Below are 18,303 nucleotides of genomic sequence, written 5' to 3' on the forward strand. Positions count from 1 at the left end.
ACCAGTAAATTCTTGTTATTATTTAAGATAATTTATTATGGATTTTTGTATATGGATCAGAAGTAGAACCGACTTTTATGAATTGGGTTATAGATTATACAAATCTAAATTTTCAGGTAAAGCTCCTTGTGAAACAGACTTGAATAATTTTAGGGAAAAAATTGTTCTGGGGTCGGGTTTCGATCTCGGAACCTCTGGCTCATAGGAGACATAAGTGGAAAAATTGAGAGAGCGACGGATGAAGTTCTTGGATAGTTCCGTTGGTAAGAGCGCTAGCGCATTCACCCAGAGGTCCAGCGATCGATACCCAGCCACGGAACAATTTTTCCATTAAAATTATTCAGATATGGATTATACGGAAAACTCTTACAAACATGAGGAAATACATTTTGAACTAATTTTGTTTTATAGCAAGGACTCAGGCATTTTTATGTGCTCAGAAAACGGTAGGCGGCGTGTTCTTGACAAATCCCTCGATTAGATGATAAGGAGGGCAATTCACTAGATAATTCCTGAGCCAATCAAAGCAGACAACTACGGAACAGTAAGTACAATCGATTCACTGTTGTAGTTAAAAGAAAGTGCCTTCAGTTGGTTCTTTATTTAATATGTTTTAAGACATCTACATCTCCCGTCATTGCAGTGTCTGTTATTAAAATTATGCAAGACATATCGCTGCGTCATGAATGAGAATGATTATTTTTGTTACTAAAGTTCTTCTCACCAAAACAATTTCATTGTGGTGACATGTTAAAATGAAGAACTTTGTTCTTGTGATAATGCATAGTTTTTGTTCATATTATTTCTTCTGCTCTCGATAATAAATTAAGATCACTCCGAACTCTCACAAATACCGCTATAAATTTACTGTAAGGATTTAATGGAAAAGAGTTACAATTTAAAACAAACAATCATGAGCCTGCTATTACTGCAAATAGAGATTCCCATGGGTTTTATGTCAGTTCGAAATACATTGATTGTACTGAAGCATTGCATAGATTAAAAGAGAGATTTTGGATCTCTAGCTTACTGTTGTGGGAAAACTTCGTAATTAACCACATTTTCCGTATTTAAATATGTTCTCGACATTTACATTGCATGGAATATTACTAACACAAAAAGAAATCATCCTGAAGATGTGTCCATTAGCAATGGTACTTCATTTGCTGTAACATGTAATCATTTTTGTAGTTTAATCCTTCATGAATGTTAAGCGTTGACCTATTATTTTACAGGTTACAAGTTTGAGTTGTTGTGAAATGTGGTCATGTCTTTTTTGTTTCAGAAAGTAAAATATTAAACAAATAAATATTATTATCTGCAAATGATGTCGCAGAAATTCAAGAGACATTATCTTAATCGTCATACAGTCAAAGACTTACAAAGCAGAATGAACAGTGTCATCAAGGTGGCACATACTTTCTCATTGTGCATTTCGAAAGAATTTAGTTTTTCATTTTATCATTTGCATGCCTAAGTTACATAATCTCATTCTGATACTTTATATCTCATTATGAAAATAAAGGCGGAGAGAAAGGAAGTGGGAAAAAGAGAAAAAGAAAGAAAGAAAGAAAGAAAGAAAGAAAGAAAGAAAGAAAGAAAGTGGAGAGGTTAACAATATATGACATGATTTAATTTATAAACTGTATTTTTAAGTAAATATAGATCTACAATTATGCAATTCATTTTTCAAAAATTTATATAAAGTAACTAAGCTTATATGTAACCTATATTTTAAGCATACTTATCTGATAATATTTTTTTTTTATTTACGTGAATCGTCATTTAAAAATAGATAGATTTCGTTTTACTTCAATCAGTCGTAACTATATTACTTCCTGAAGTACAATGGTGGCCTTTTTACTAGATATGTGGATTTATTGAGTAATATTATACATACAGATGCACTACACCAGGAATCGGCAAAAATGTCATCGTGATCACTAGCAGTAGTGACATCTCAGGGGTAACTGGAAAATTGTATATCATGAAGATTATACTGTAAGTACAGATAAGTTAATAAATTAAAATGCAAGTATTAGCAGGCTTTGAGCTTCACTTATAATTGTTGACGTATGATCAGCTGAGAGTGATATTGGGAGTGGTGATAAAAAATATAAAAACTTATCCCATTTCATGTGAATTTACCTTGTTTTGTTCCATTCTATTTTATTTTATTTCAACTTATTTCTTTTAAAGTTTCATCACTCCATATTATATTATTTTATATTTATTTTGTTTCATTTTTAACTTATTTTATTTTACTTCACTGCATCGTATTTTATTTTAAACTCATTTCATTTCACTCGGTACACTATATACTAACTTTCCACCATGTTGATACTAAGCCTACGTATATCGGTTTCCTACTTCGTAATTCTACAGAGTAGTAGTTCCTTTGCTTCAACATTTCTTTTAAGACCGAAATGTATCAATGTATAAATATTAAGTGATACTGTTTCTTTCCACAAAACTTGATCTGAAACTTAATTCTAGAAAGTTTCCGTGGAGTACATTCAATAGGATATACATATGACTTCATTTTATGTAAAAGATGCTCTACACAAGGTCATCCTTTCAAACCCACGACTCGAACTAAACGAACCGTTTTCTAGAATGAAGCTCTGAAAGCATGCCTGCCTTACGTGTCACTGAAATCAAAATAATCCTATTTCTCGTTACTCAAGTGGAATTCAAAATGTAACTTACTAGCCTGACATCGCGTACGGTTTTCAACAGTCAACTTTCAAGTCATAAATGTTGAAGTGGTGCCAATGTTTACTGCTTCTCATCTGGCGAACAGAAGTTAACTAGACGTCAGTAAACTCTGGGTTTTCGTAAGAGGACTCTTCTTTTATCGGAAACTTTAAAAATTCTAAACACAGCTGTGAAATGTGAACTGTCAAGGTAGTCTCCTTACGTGACAGATATTCTAATAAAAACGAAACGTTTGTATTTTCCAAGATCATATAAGACGACGCTTTCTACTTATGAGTGACTATAGTCCTGCGTTTGGTACCTAGAGCAGGGCTTGCCAAACTACGGCCCGCGAGCTACTCTTGTTTGGCCCGCTTACTAATTTGAAAAAAATAAAAGTCAATAAAAAAGAAACAGTATACCTATATTACATTAATTTGTTCACAAATTTTGATCGATGAAATCAAGTCAGAGGCTCAGATTCTTAAAAAATTGCTCATGTACTGTGGTGACATTTATATTGCTACGATATACTGGTTGCAAGGGGCCAGCTGCCAGGTGACTGTGGGTTGGGCAGCCCAAGCGCGAAGTGTGGCAACAGAGCAACCAGAGATTGCACCACAGCAAGCTGACAACAGCGACTTCTTTCGGTGCACGCTCACACATTATCGCCGCGCGAACCGGAGTAACGACCGGCAGATCAAAGAAAAGGTTAACAACAATAACAGACCTGTCGATTGCATACTGTTCTACAGCGATGTTGTCGCGTCTTTTTCAAACTGCAGGCCGTACAAACTAGAAACACGACTACTTTATAACTAATATATATATATATATATATATATATATAATAATAATAATAATAATAATAATAATAATAATAATAATATAATAATAATACTTTCATGCTATCTAACTACATTAATTAAATAAATATGTAAATTACAGTTATTAATTACCTGACATCCTAGCTCTCATCTGAACTGCTTCCTTCACTGTTACTGTCACCTACGCTTATAATGAACGAGTCTCTGTCGTTTTCAGAATCGCGAACAATATATTGGCGTTCTATTTCCCTTGTCCTGTTAACACACTTTGTCCACAATTCCGAATTTATAAGTTCAACATATTCTCGTATAGTTCTGCATACATTGTCACTACGTGATGGAGTCACATTTCGTTTTCGAACTTAATGTTTTAAGCGCGCCCAAATAAGTTCAATAGCATTTAAATTACAGTGATATGGGGGCAACCGCAAAACCTCATGGCCGAAATCTCTTGCAATTTTGTCAATGAGAAACTATCTACTGATATTAGTTTCTTTTATAAGTTCCAGCAATACGGATATAGTGGGGAGTGGAATAGGTACTTCTAGATTGTGTTGTACCATGAAGCTAACAATATCATCCTTTCTTGTGGATCTATTTGGTAGCCTAAACTGTAGCCTGGAATGATAAGCAGCGTTATCCGTTACAATTATACACGAAGGGCTTGTTGGAAGATTTTTAATTAATTTGTTTGTAAACCAGTCCTCGAAAATTTCAGAATTAATTTCATCATGTGAATCTGCTTTGGAGTCACCTATATTTCTAGCTGAAAGGAACAAATAATTTGGAACCCAACCGTCACTACTACCTGCGTGCAAAACCATAATTCGTTTCCCGCGAGATACAGGGGCACTGGAGGCACATGAGCAACTCCCATCATCCCAACCTTTTTTGGGGACATCATGGGTGTCATACCATGTCTCGTCTAAAAATATAATTTTATGGCCTGCCGATCTTTTAGAACGAAGTGTGTTCAAATATTTGTACCTCCACATTACTATTCTCGACGACTCCATTATCACGCGTCTATCTGAAGGGGCATCCCAAATTGTGTAGGCAGACAGAGGCAACATCCATGGCTCGAGCGAAAGGGTTCAACAAGGAACGTGTCTATGAATTCTTCGATCTGCTGGAAAACATTAGTGAAAGATACAAATTGGAATCCACGAGAATTTTCAATGTGGACGAAAGTGGCTTCTCCACAGTACAGAAGAAGACACAGAAAATCGTAGCAAGGAAAGGCAAGAAAGAAGTGGGTGTGATATCGAGTGGAGAAAAAGAAGTGAATACAACGATGTGCCAGTGCATCTAATCAATATATTCCTCCCATGATTATGATCTGTCTGTTGGTGCTCCACCGGTCATTATTATTACAGTTTCAGAAACAGGCTACATCAACTCCGAATTGTTCGTCAAATGGATGCAACATTTCATTTCGTCCGTCCATCCTACCAAAGAAATGCCAGTATTGCTGTTGCTTGATGGACACACCATCCACAGCAAGAACTCTGATGCCCTGATGTATGTGGTACGATTTAGGAACCCAATGGTACAATTTAGGAAACCAGTTGCCTAATTTGTACTCATTGCAGACATTTAGAAAACTGAACGTAATGACTTTATGTCAACTTGAAGTAAACTTTTCTTTTTAGGAAAATCCTCCCAACATACCAAGAATTAAGATGTCGCTATTGAAATGATTCAACATTTGTCAGTTAAAATTAGAAAAAATAAAATGTGTAAAATGGTACAAATAAGGCAACTCTCCCCTACAACAGAATTTCCTGTTGCTTTTTGTCAGCAGGTTATACTCTCTCTTCAACAACAGTTCCAGAACTGCTTTTATGATCTCGATGCCAATGCAGAGAATATCAGAGTGTTTCAATGCCCATTTGAATGCAATGTAGAGAAGTTGTCACATGAATTGCAGCTGGGAGTTATTGACGTACAGTGAAATGACATACTGAAGGACAAATATAAGGAAGGTAAATGGTGGACTATTTCAACTGTCTGCCGAGTGATACATATACTAATTTGAAAGACTTTCCACGAGAATTAATATCAGTGTTTTCGTCAACTTATGTATGTGAAGAAACATTTTCAAAAATGAAATATGTCAAATCAAAGCATAGACCTGTTATGTCTGATGAACATTTAGAGTCTGTCTTGCTCATTAGAACCACAAATGTTTACAATTATTGTATATCACAGAAAAGTCAGATTCATTCTTCACATTCAATATAGACCATTAATGTTACATGTATTATAACAGATATTAATATGTGATGTTTGCGTTTTACATTGCCATGCAACTATGACTAATAATTTGTCAAGTATTAATTGCAGCAGTTATTAATATGTAAGTGTAGGTTTTAGGTCAATAAAACACAAAGTTTGAATACTAATGTTGTTTACGAACTTTGTTCATTAGACTTAATTTAAACTTACGTGACTTAGCCCGCGATTCTTTCTGGGATGGTTAATGTGGCCCTCGCTAAGAAAAGTTTGACAAGCCCTGACCTAGAGTAGTTATGTCAATTGATGCCCATAGGCGCAAGCGCGATCTTAAGAGCTCAGTGTGTCCCTCGCTCTCGTCGGCAGATTAGACATGAACATACTACATTAACGGGCTAGCCTACTAGTCGGAGCTAGTGGAAATCGTAGGCCAGGAGTGTGCAACGCGTACGATATGAGAACACACAGTAAATTTAACCCAGAATGGAGGCATTTATTTTTTAGTAAAAGTAGTGCGGACGCACAGTGTATAAAATGAAAAAAAAAAAACGTAAAAAATGTAACATGAAAAGATATCACGAAAAATATCACGAAGAAAAGTACAGAAATTTTGAAGGCGACAATAGACTGGAATTTTACAAAGAATATATGAAGGCGTATATGAAAATATTTATGAGTTATATTAATTTTCATTTCTAATTTTTAAATAATACGAATTCCTAATCACCTCATGACGATTTACTACGTACTTTCTGATTTTGCATTGCAATATCTGATGAATAGTATGGCATTGTCATTATCAGATATGTCCATCAAAATTGCAAAGACGTCTCATCCTTTCTCTGCTGGCCTTTAGTTAAGAGTTGTATTGTAGATGATTTTGCCAATATGTCACCCAATAAGATAAGTAAGTACAAAAAATAGACTATATTTATCCAGAAACACTGTAGCGAAGGGAATACAAAACTTAGCTGGGGATAATGGAGAAGAAAGTGCAACGCTTGTGTAAAAAATTATTTGTTTCTCAATTGAAAGCAATAGTTTTTGTGCTAGGTATAGGTAAATGAAAACTTCACGCTTGCAGAAAAACTATTATATCCAAATCAGTGGAAAAACATAATTTAGATTTTAGGTAGTACAAATAAATAACTGCTGTTGAACACAGTTTTACTAAGTGCTTGTTACGTTATAAAGTAGCATTATACGTTGTGAAAATGTATTTATGTTCCTAATTTCAATCGTGTCATATTCAATTATTACTTTTTTTTTTTTTACAAAAGCAATCTAGAAAAAAACAATGAACAATGGATATCTACTTAAAATGCTACGGTTTGTAACATATTTTGCCTAACTCTACGCGTTTGTTACCTACCTAGTGTTTGTACACCATGATTTCTTATCCCACTGCAATCTGCAGGTTCCTACACGATTCATCTTGATAATCTCCTGCAAGTGTCCTAACGCCTGGCGTTCCCGAATGATTTCAAGGTCATAAAATGCGCGTTGTCAGACAGAGCCTAAACGGAGCTGAGCGCTCCACTATGACTCATTGCGTACTCCGGTGCTTCCACAGACATAAGAAGTTCACGCTCCGACTGCACTCTCTAGCTCCACAACCGGTTTTAGAGCTTATAACTCTGACACTACTGACCTAGAACCTCTAAGCAACCCGATCAATTCAGGTAACACAGCTAAGTGCTGGAAAATGAGTGCTCCAATAGAATAATTTGGTAGCAAAAAACAAAATGTATTTTATCAAAAAGGAGAAAATTTTCATTTCAACACTTAAAATGTTTACAGTCATTGATTTTAATATGTAGAGACTCGTAAAGCACGCACTCATAATTTATTTTACTTTTTATTTTGTGCTGACATTTATGTATTTCCATTTCTTAATTCCAACCTTTAATTAGATCTACGAGTAAAGTATCTAGATGCGTATCTACCTTGTAAAAATCAGAGGTAGACAAATCCCGTGAGGTCAGGTAGTCATGGTAGCTAAACATTTCATGTGGGGCCTGAATTGTTTGATTTCATTTTTTTTTAAGACTTCGATTTATTTTATGTCACTACAACTAATACATAATGTTAACATCTACAAAGCCCAAGAATCTTTCATAGATAGAATCGCCCTTTACATAGCGAAGAACTGTAGATAGTTGAGATTTGTTCCCAATATCAAAAGTTTGATCAAGCATTATAGCTACAATTGAAACTGAGGTAATTTCATTTTTCATTTCTTCTTTCACTACATCAGCAATAGCTTCTATGATATCATTTTGAATCAATGGAGAAGTTCCTCGAACACTGTGGACGAATTTAGATGGTTTTCTAAAAGTAAATCATATTTTTTTAACACATTCAAAAATTCTAAAAAATTTCCTTTTTTCAAAGAACTGATTCGTCATGTCACCGTAGAGGGAGCTCCTGGTTAGCTAGAAGACAAAATAGCGTCTATGATTCGTATCAATACGGCCCTATTTTTCTTAACCTGTTTGTTGTGTTTACTGGTACCTATCAGTTCTTCGTTGATCATCAAGTAAAGTATCAATTCGCTGTTTGCCGAAAAGTTTTGATTTCAGGAAACATTGTACATGAGTTTGAGATTTTGAATGTTTTTGCTGTGCATTAGACAAGTGATTTAAGTCAGCAATTCCATGCTTACTCAAAACCTCATGGCCAGCAAAATAATCTGTTCGAAGTTTCACAACCCGCTAACCATTCTACATTTTCATATTGTGAAATAGAAAAACTCTAGTGTATTGTTCGCTTTTTGTTTTGTACTGTTACACTAAATTCGTAACTGGCGGGGTAGGTCTACCCTTATTCACTATATGTAATTTCTCTTCTAGTGGGCGAGAAGAGAATGGCTTTTGCAAAAGATCTTTTACAGTGTACATTTCCAAATGCTATTATCATTAAATAAGTAATTTAAATTGTTCACCTGCGCTGGCACACAACTATGAACTCTAGTAAAACCTAAACACAGTAAATTCACTGACACAAACAGTAAGCACACACGTCAAACACAATATTTTGTAACGCTACAATTGACAAGCTGATCTGCCTGTATACAGGACGACCTGCGAGCTTGAGAGAAGCGACTATCCCCACCATGCCACCTTGCGCGCGCAGAGAATTACAGCATTAACTCTCAACAGGGGATGTTCTTTTGTAAGGACAAGACAACCAGACCATACCTCATCCCACTTCGTCAGGCAGAGCGTACGTTATAAAACGAAAGCCGTTCTGAGGATGGTGTGCACATTCAACCAGCAGGCATTTAAAATATTTAAATGGTAATAAATTAAAATTAGTCTTGAACTATATACGTCAACTTTCAATGAGATTAACACGCACCATGCCACCTTGCGCGCGCAGAGAATTATAGCAGTAACTCTCAACAGGGGATGTTCTTTTGTACGGACAGGACAACCAGACCATACCTCATCCCACTTCGTCAGGCAGAGCGTACGTTATAAAACGAAAGCCGTTCTGGGGATGGTGTGCACATTCAACCAGCAGGCATTTAAAATAGTTAAATGGTAATAAATTAAAATTAGTCTTGAACTATATACGTCAACTTCCAATGAGATTAACACGCATTAAATTGTGATAAACTACAATTATTGTTGCATTATATAAAACAACTTAAAATAAAAAATGAGATTACCGAATTTACAGGGTGTCCAGCGTACACCTTGAACACCCGCAATATACGCCCCTGGAAATAACTAGACCGCATGTACTTTGAATATACACAGACACGCACACAAAAATTAACAAAACTTGTAAAAAAATGCATATAAGCTACTTAAACTATTATTCTACTTTACTTTAACACCATAAACTTGCTATCAACTTATAAGTGTATAACATAATACACGACTTGAGAGTTGTTCAGAAAGCAAGATGGCGATCACCATGGCAACGGCAGCTTCTGACGTCAGACTTAGGGAGTCAATATAGTTAGTATAATATAGAGAACGTGTATAGCTACGCAGAAAGCTACTGAGGGGTATCAACATTGAAACACGTGACTTTGGGACGAACGCAGCCGATTTCTGCTGACTGACATGGGCGCGTAAAGATTTTCCTTAGGAAATAGGCTACTGTGATTTTTTTCGTTGTAGCACAATAAGTAGAAATATTACGTTGTTCCTATTATACCTAGGCATAATGAACTTCACTGATTGTCTAAACTCCCGCTATTCGTCCGAGAATATATTATTAATATTTATTAAACTTGGACACTTGGACTTGGTATAAGACCACTGGTTTGCTTACTTTCCGATTTAATTCACCTACAGACTTGAACTCAAAATTGTTCATGTCGCTGCTTTATTAATGGCAACAGTTTATCGCAATATCAATCTTTGTTTAAAACACATGCTGGTACAGAATTAATGGAAAGGAGAACATGGCCTGACGTATCATTATAAGGAGAGGAACAAATTGAACAGTTGTGCGTGTTTTATACAATAATAATAATAATAATAATAATAATAATAATAATAATAATAATAATAATATGGAGTATATGAGTCGCTTAGAATCAAATAAAACTGCACTTTATCAAAAATCAGATTTTTCAGGAAAGATGAAAAACTAGTTCAGACTGACTCCAAACAGTGATTTTACTACTAAAGTTAAGGTAGATAAGTCGCAGTTTCACTCCAAACGAGCAGTTTATCACATTCCCTGAAAAATTCTGCTCCGAAACATGAGGGGGTTGGAAAATATTTCAAGGGGTTCGCCAAAACTTTAATAATAATAATAATAATAATAATATTATTATTATTATTATTATTATTATTATTATTTTAAAATTAAATTAACCCTATAATGCCCCTCGTTACGTATGTGTAACATCGGGAATTTATCATATTATTTCCACAATAAATGAATATTTACAGCAAATGCCTAATTTACAGTTATGTAACAACGTTGGGAATTCATTTGATTTCGCTACAATGGAATTTCAGTCTGCCAGCTTCTTTGTGTTCTAACAATACTAACAACAGTACCACGACTCGACTAATTAACCGTTACATGGTGGTCAGGCCTTTGATTTTAGTTGTTAATGTGAAATTTCAACAATAGCCTACTTCTTCTTTCCTTGTGGCAAAAGCAGTAAGTTGTCAGTTGCGTATCAGAATCGTTTCCGTTCACATTAGAGTTGAGCTTAAACGATATTTTCAAGTATCTGTGACAACTGTGACTGTGACAATTAAATATCTGTGACTTTTACCTGTGATTTTGTCACACCGATATTTTATATCGATAAGTAAGCACAATATGCATAAATTACACCGACATTTTGTCACACCGATAAAAATTAACAGGAAATATTGAAGAGCAGTGCAATGTGAATACGATTTCTCTATACACGCCACACATCAGTGGTTTATATGGGAAAATCCAACAAATAACTTATGTACATGTACCATTAAGAAATAAATACTAATCTAACTGAACAGTAACATGTAAAAAGTTAACCTCATATACCAAGACGTTATATCGTAATTGATTGTAGATACAGAATCAATTGATAATTTTGTAATGTAGTTGGGTATGGAGAAAGTGAGGTTATGTGATTATCCTAATCGTTTTAAAAATTGATTCTTTTTATTGAATATAATATAATGGATAAATTATTTTAAGTCGTGCATTAACATCATAATACTGAGTCATAATAAAAATTAACGAAACGTAAGTATTCGGAAAAACAATGGAAAATAATTACAAAACAAAACGGTTGTTCAGACAGAATTTTACACAAGATGAAGTATTGGTAACCAATGGTATTATTATTTAATCGTGTAATCACTATATCATTCATAATAAGATGGTGAAACTAGCGTTGAAGTAGTTTCGGCGATTTCGGATGTGAAAATCGTTGCATTTGCAAGATTTTTTTTTTTTTTTTTTTTTTTTTTTTTTTTTTTTTTTTTTTTTTTTTTTTTTTTTGCGGAGAGAGAGTTGCTTAGGTTAAACTAACGCTGAGGTAGTTTCGGTGATTTCGGAAGTGAAAGTCGTCGACTTTGATTTTTTGTGGAGATTCAGTTGATCGTATATCCAAGGCATAACACATACTAAACTAACCAAAGCTAACCTGTCACAGATTCGTATATGCAAGGTGTATATGCGTAGTACGAAGGGAACTACCTAAACGCTAGTTTAGTCGTTGATCGTATATGTCTAGGCATAATAAAAGCTTAAACCAACCAAACCTGACCTGTCACAGATTCGTATATGCAAGGTGTATAAGGGGAATACGAAGGAAACTATCTCAAAGTTAGTTTAGCCAAATAAGTTGCCCATCATATTAGCCAGTTTTGTCTCGTTCGGTTTTAATTATATAGGCCTAGATGCTGTTATCGGCTTGTGAGAAATGCTTCGAAAGTTCGGAAGAACATAACGTTCAGGGACACGGAGTGAATTAACATGATTTACGTTTGATGCCCCTTATTTTCAAATGTAATTAATTATCCCATTTATGTGTAAGTGTAGGCCTATTTTAAAAGTGTGCAAGGGCAATGAGAACGATTTGATGGAGCAGTGTCTGCTAGATGTCAATCTTTTTGGAATTTATAAAATTGACAATTTTTGCTAACTGCCCCATAGTATTATATTTAAAAGTTGAAAATTACTTGCAAGTTGATTATTTTAACAATATCAAGATAAAAATCACTAAATATCAAGTTTAGAGCATTGATTAGGCCTATTAATTGGGGTGAAATAACACCCCACACAAGTACCAATGTTAGGAAGCACTGTGCGATTTCATAAGAGTTAATAACCATAAACAACATACCGGTGAAGAACTTATTACAAAAATAATTTTATTTTAAGTTTAATTATTTTAATTAATACTACCCTGCACGGTTCGTGTTGGAGCTATACATTAAAACTGGATCATGCATAAATGAGAGAAGTACAGGACGGTAAAGTTATTAAAATAATGTAGGCTCCTGTGACTAGCCTATTCTGTTTGTAATTAATAGTATAACTAAAAAAAAATATTGTTACTGCGTAAAAATTGGGTGGAAAATACTTACACATTAACATAAATTCACAGTAGTATGAAAATGTGAAGATCTCGGGGAATACATAAAATATTTATAAAGCATATATGCAGACTAAATATGAAAACAAAATGCTAGATTCATGATTATATTATTATAATGCCGCTAATAACTTTGCAACACATCATCACTTTGAAAATAATAATATTGAACAAAATGTCACAAAAAAATAATCAAATACCACCGCCCGATTGCTGTTATTGTATCGTGCGCATGCGCAAACCCACGACGTAGAAGAGAAAATATCAGTCGCAGACGTTGCAACACACAGAATACGGAGGAGATTTCGATAGAGATATTTTGTCACAGATATTTCGCGTCATCAGTCACAGGGTTATCTGTGACAAAAAAATACCTGTGACAAAATATCGGTTTGTGAAATATCGGCCATCTCTAGTTCACATTAAAATGGATAACTGGTTGAAAAGCTGAAGTTTGAAAGGGAAACATGGTTTAACAAAATCTCAAGTTAGTGTTGTGTCAACAGGTCATTCAGCTTCTAGTTATGTGTGTCAATCCGACAAAAGTAAACCGTGTGTAAAGAAAAGAAAGTACGGTGATAATTACATTAGGTTTGGAATTACATATATAGGTGACAAGGACTGTCCAACACCACAGTGTGTTGTATGTGGCGACATTCTTGCTAACAGTAGTCTGAAACCTTCTCTACTTAAACGCCATCTAGGAACTAAACACCCCACCCTCGTAAACAAATCTGCTGATTTTTTACACGAAAAGCTAACGAATGGAAAAATGATTTAACTACTTTTGTATCCGAAGCAAACTGTGGCAATGAGAATGCTCTTAAAGCGTCTTATTGCGTTAGCTACAGAATTGCTAAAACTGCAAAACCTCATTAAATAGCTGAAGATTTCGTGCGGTCATGTATAAATGATGTAGTACAGTGCATGCTTGGAGAATCTTAAAAAAAAAAGTCAATATGGTACCATTGTCCGACAATACGATCAACCGCCGGATTAGAGACATAGCAAATTATGTCAAAAATGAATTATTGAAAAGAGTTCGTGCCAGTCCTTCTTTTGCGATTAAACTTGACGAATCGGCTGATGTTGCCAATTTAGCCATTTTGTTACTTTTCGTCCGTTATATTAATGGGGAGTCTGTAGAAGAGGAGAAACTATTCTGCAAACCCTTAAAAGAGAGAACTACGGGAGGAGATATATTTAAGTTAACCGACGAATACTTTCGCGAAAATTGAATAGACTGGACTCGCTGTGTAGGTATTTGTTCAGATGGTGCGAAATCTATGACAGGGTGTTATGATGGGTTTGTTGCCAAAGTGAAATCGGTAGCGCCGAAAGCTTCTTGGACACATTGTTGCATTCATAGACAGGCTGTTATTTCTAAACGCATGCTCGACGGATTGAAATGTGTGCTGGACGATGCAGTGAAAATAATTAATTTTATTAATACTCGTCCTACAAATTCCCGCATCTTTCCAGTGCTTTGTGGGGAAATGGGAAGCATTTATACGTGTTTATTTGTCTCACACTGAAATTAGGTGGCTATCTCGAGGTAGAACTATTTCCATACTGTATGAGCTTAAAGATGAAGTTTACGTTTTTCTCACCAGCCATGCCTTTAACCAAGCAAAGTGCATGGAAGATAAAATCTGGCTTCAGACTTTAGCTTATTTGGCAGACTTTTCTCAAAAATTAACAGTTTAAACTTATCTCTCCAGGGGTAAAATATAAACGTTTATATTGTGCAAAACCGTATCGAATCATTCATTAAAAAACTTAATTTTTGGGAAACGTGTTTCAATAGCAATCAAAACCGAGTGCTTTGATACCCTTCACGACTTCCTGGTGGAAAAACATCTTTCTTTGAACGAAAATGTCAAGAACATTGTTAAAGAACATTTGAAGGTACTTGGAAAAACCTTCAGAGAATATTTCCCTGCTATATCCAACAATAACAATTGGATTCGCTCTCCCTTCGAAGAGTCAACAATTTTAGATCCACATTAAGCGTAGATGAAACAGAGCATCTTCTTGAAATTTCCACGGATATTCAGTTAAAGAAAAGTTCTAAATCTTTGTCATTAATTGATTTTTGGTTGAGTTTAAAGGAGTCCCGTGTTAGCGAATAAAGTCATAACGGCATTATTATCCTTTTCATCCACATACAAGTGCGAAAAGTCGTTTTATTCATATGCGTATTTAAAAAAATAAATACAGAAACAGACTTTGTGCTGAAAGTGATATGAGACTTTATTTAAATTCTGTGGTTCCTGACTTCAAAGCTCTGGTGCCATGGAAAGCCTCCTCACTGAATTCTAGGGAAGAGGTGAGTAATTACAATGAAAACTTGTATTTATTATTGCAACTAGGCCTACACGTTGTGTAACTTTTTAGCTGTAACTAGAGTAACTATAGGTTTTCACCGTTAAGGGTTAAGTTAATTTAAGGTTATTAAACCTTCAGCTTGGAATTAAATTTTATGCATGTCTACTGTATGTATATTTATAAGTCAATGGATCATCCAACTAAGATCGTTGTGGAATGGGTTCGCGAGTCGAAAAAGCTTGGGAACCGCTGGGCTATACTATAGGGCTAATGAAACCAGTTGATGGTAATCTTATAACTACCACATAGGTCTACTCTTAACCCAGATATGCATGAAAAATAATTTTGCAATTTTTGTGTATTTTACAAATCACATTTAATGCAGTATATAATTGAAGTACATCTATGGTGTCTAAAGATTCTACGTACTTGTAACTGGTTGAGATAGAAAGAGGGGTCCTTTTAAAAGGACAGTACTGTAGGCATAATATTTCCACTGATGGAACTTGGACTCGACCTGATAGAAAAAGAGGCAGAAATATTCGTACCAGCCTTGTGGAAAATATACCTACAAGTAATAGATTTACTCCTCTACAATACGAAGAACGGCATCAGATGAGTGAAGAAGGGAAAAAAAGTTGATGGAGAAGGAAGAAGGCCAATAGCAGCGAAAGCAGTGAATCAAACCAGTTCCAGTAGGCCTAATCTTAGCACACGTAAAAAACATAAAATACTGGTAATAGGTGATAGTCATGCCAGAGGGTGTGCATCTGAGCTAAGGTTACATGTGAATGAATATACGGAAGTGTGTGGTTTAGTAAAGCCTGGTATGTGCCTGGACGTTATAACAACTTCTGCAAAAGAAGAGATGAAGAAAATGACCAAAAAAGACACGGTAGTGATCTGGGGAGGTTCCAATGTTATAGCCAGGAACAACAGAGACAATGGACTACGTCATCTACAAAAATTTGTGGAAAGAAATGATCATACAAATATCATAGTAATGAATGCTCTACATAGACATGACCTTTCTACAACATCATGTGTCAACAGTGAGGTTGTAAATTTCAATAGGAAACTGAAAAAGAGACTAAAAAGTTATGTATTCTAGACTGATATCTTTCCTGGAAGTAAATAATATACTTTGTGAGACTCAATTTGGCTTTAGGAAAGGAAAAGGAATATGTAATGCCATCATAAATTTCACAGAATCTATTCTAAGCTCCAAGGACAACAAAGAGCACATTGTTGGACTTTTCCTTGATCTTAGTAAGGCATTCGACATGGTAAACCATGAAATCCTAATTCAGAAGTTGAATCGCTTTGGTATAAGAGGATTAGTAGGGAACTGGTTCGCTTCGTATCTAAACAATAGAATGCAAATAGTTGAAATTGGAGCAGTCAAGTCAAACATTCCTCCCCTAACAAATGGTGTTCCGCGGCGTTCCATACTTGTACCTATATTGTTCCTTTTGAATATAAATGAACTTCCAATAAGTATAGCCCAAGCCAAGACAGTGTTTTTTGCAGACGATACAAATATTATTATAAATGATACTAATAGGGATAATTTGAAAAAAAATCTATGAAACATCAACTCATTTAGAGAAATTGCTATTACACAATAAATTAAGACTAAACACAAACAAAACCATTTGTATAAACTTTAGCCAAAACAATTACACAATCCTGTCCAAATATTACTTAATAATATCAGGATTAAGGAAGAAAGTTATACAAAGTTCCTAGGCATATACATTGACTCAAATCTAACATGGGAATATCATATACAATTCTTGAATGAAAAATTATCCAGATTATGTTATGTCTTTCGTATCTTAACCAAAATATCGCCCCTGAAGCTTCTATTGTCAATATACTATGGTTATGTACACTCAGTTATTGCATATGGCATAATCATTTGGGGCTCATCATCAAAATCCTTACAGATACTAAAATTGCAGAAGAGAATAATAAAAATCATGAAATAAGTTCCAATACGGACTGAGAGCAGAGGCATTTTAAAGAGTTCAATATACTACCGGTCCTCTGAATCTACGTACTAGAAACAGTCTGTTACATCCATCAGAATGCAAAACAATTTATACCAAACTCTGAATACCATGACTACAACACTAGAACTTCCAGTAATATGCATTTAAAATACCACAGGCTTACCAGAAGTCTTAACAGTATATCTCATAATGGTTGTAAATTATACAACAAGATCCCCTTACATATCAGGAAGTGTACCCAAAATATTTTCAAGAAATCGGTAAAAAATATACTGTTGACGCACATGCCACTGAGCATAAACGAGTACCTAAATTTAAATCTTGAACAGGAAATGTAACAATCTCTATTTTATATACTGTTATTGATTGCTGTTTTCCCTGTTTACTGCTCCTTACCTTCCTCTTCATGTACCTGGTCATAAGACAAACTGCCAAGATTGTCATTATAATAAAATATACAATGTTAGAAAGTGATTATTATTATGTAGTAATTATAATTGTTGTCATTACTATTGTATTTGTTTACATTACTGTTATACTATTGTATTAACATGTAATTGTTATCTGACGATGCCATGAATCCTTGTATTCTGACGGCTAATAAATAAATAAATACATACATACATACATACATACATATATACATACATCCATCCCTCCATCCATACATACATACATACATACATACATACATACATACATACATACATACATACATACATACATACATACATACATACATATGAACATACATTTTCAGGAAAAATTGTAATCTATGCTCACATGAAAGGAAACAATGTAATTGTTTATAACTTATTATTATTACTTTTATTATTATTATTATTATTATTATTATTATTATTATTATTATTATTGACAAATTATTACGTTGTTATTTTATTATAGTTCATTATTATTATTATTATTATTATTATTATTATTATTACTAATATTATTCTGAAGAGCGATGCATTGTGGCTACATTCATTTTATCTCTAGAATGCCATCATCATTGAGTAGTACCATACTGCTACTGAAACGTAAAAATACGTAATAGGCGAAAAAATGTTGAAGTTTCGAGGAAGAAGTAATAGTGGGAGAGACGAGACAATGCATATAATGAAACAAATGC

At 34.4% G+C, this 18,303-nt stretch overlaps 1 protein-coding gene across 10 annotated transcripts in view; it reads left to right on the top strand.

Annotated features, from left to right (window-relative positions):
* LOC138693211 (uncharacterized) overlaps positions 1 to 18,303 on the top strand; it is a 693,974-nt gene that overhangs the window by 382,288 nt on the left and 293,383 nt on the right. Inside the window, exon 4 of one of the 10 annotated variants that reach the window (XR_011330249.1) lies at positions 14,636 to 14,875. The exons of the other annotated variants lie outside the window; for them this stretch is intronic. The gene's annotated coding sequence lies outside the window, so the exon portion shown is untranslated. Of the gene's footprint in view, positions 1 to 14,635; positions 14,876 to 18,303 lie in introns of those variants that run through there. 10 annotated transcript variants of the gene reach the window in all.

Source organism: Periplaneta americana, chromosome 17 (assembly GCF_040183065.1).
Source record: "Periplaneta americana isolate PAMFEO1 chromosome 17, P.americana_PAMFEO1_priV1, whole genome shotgun sequence".
In the NCBI taxonomy this organism is placed as follows: domain Eukaryota; kingdom Metazoa; phylum Arthropoda; class Insecta; order Blattodea; family Blattidae; genus Periplaneta; species Periplaneta americana.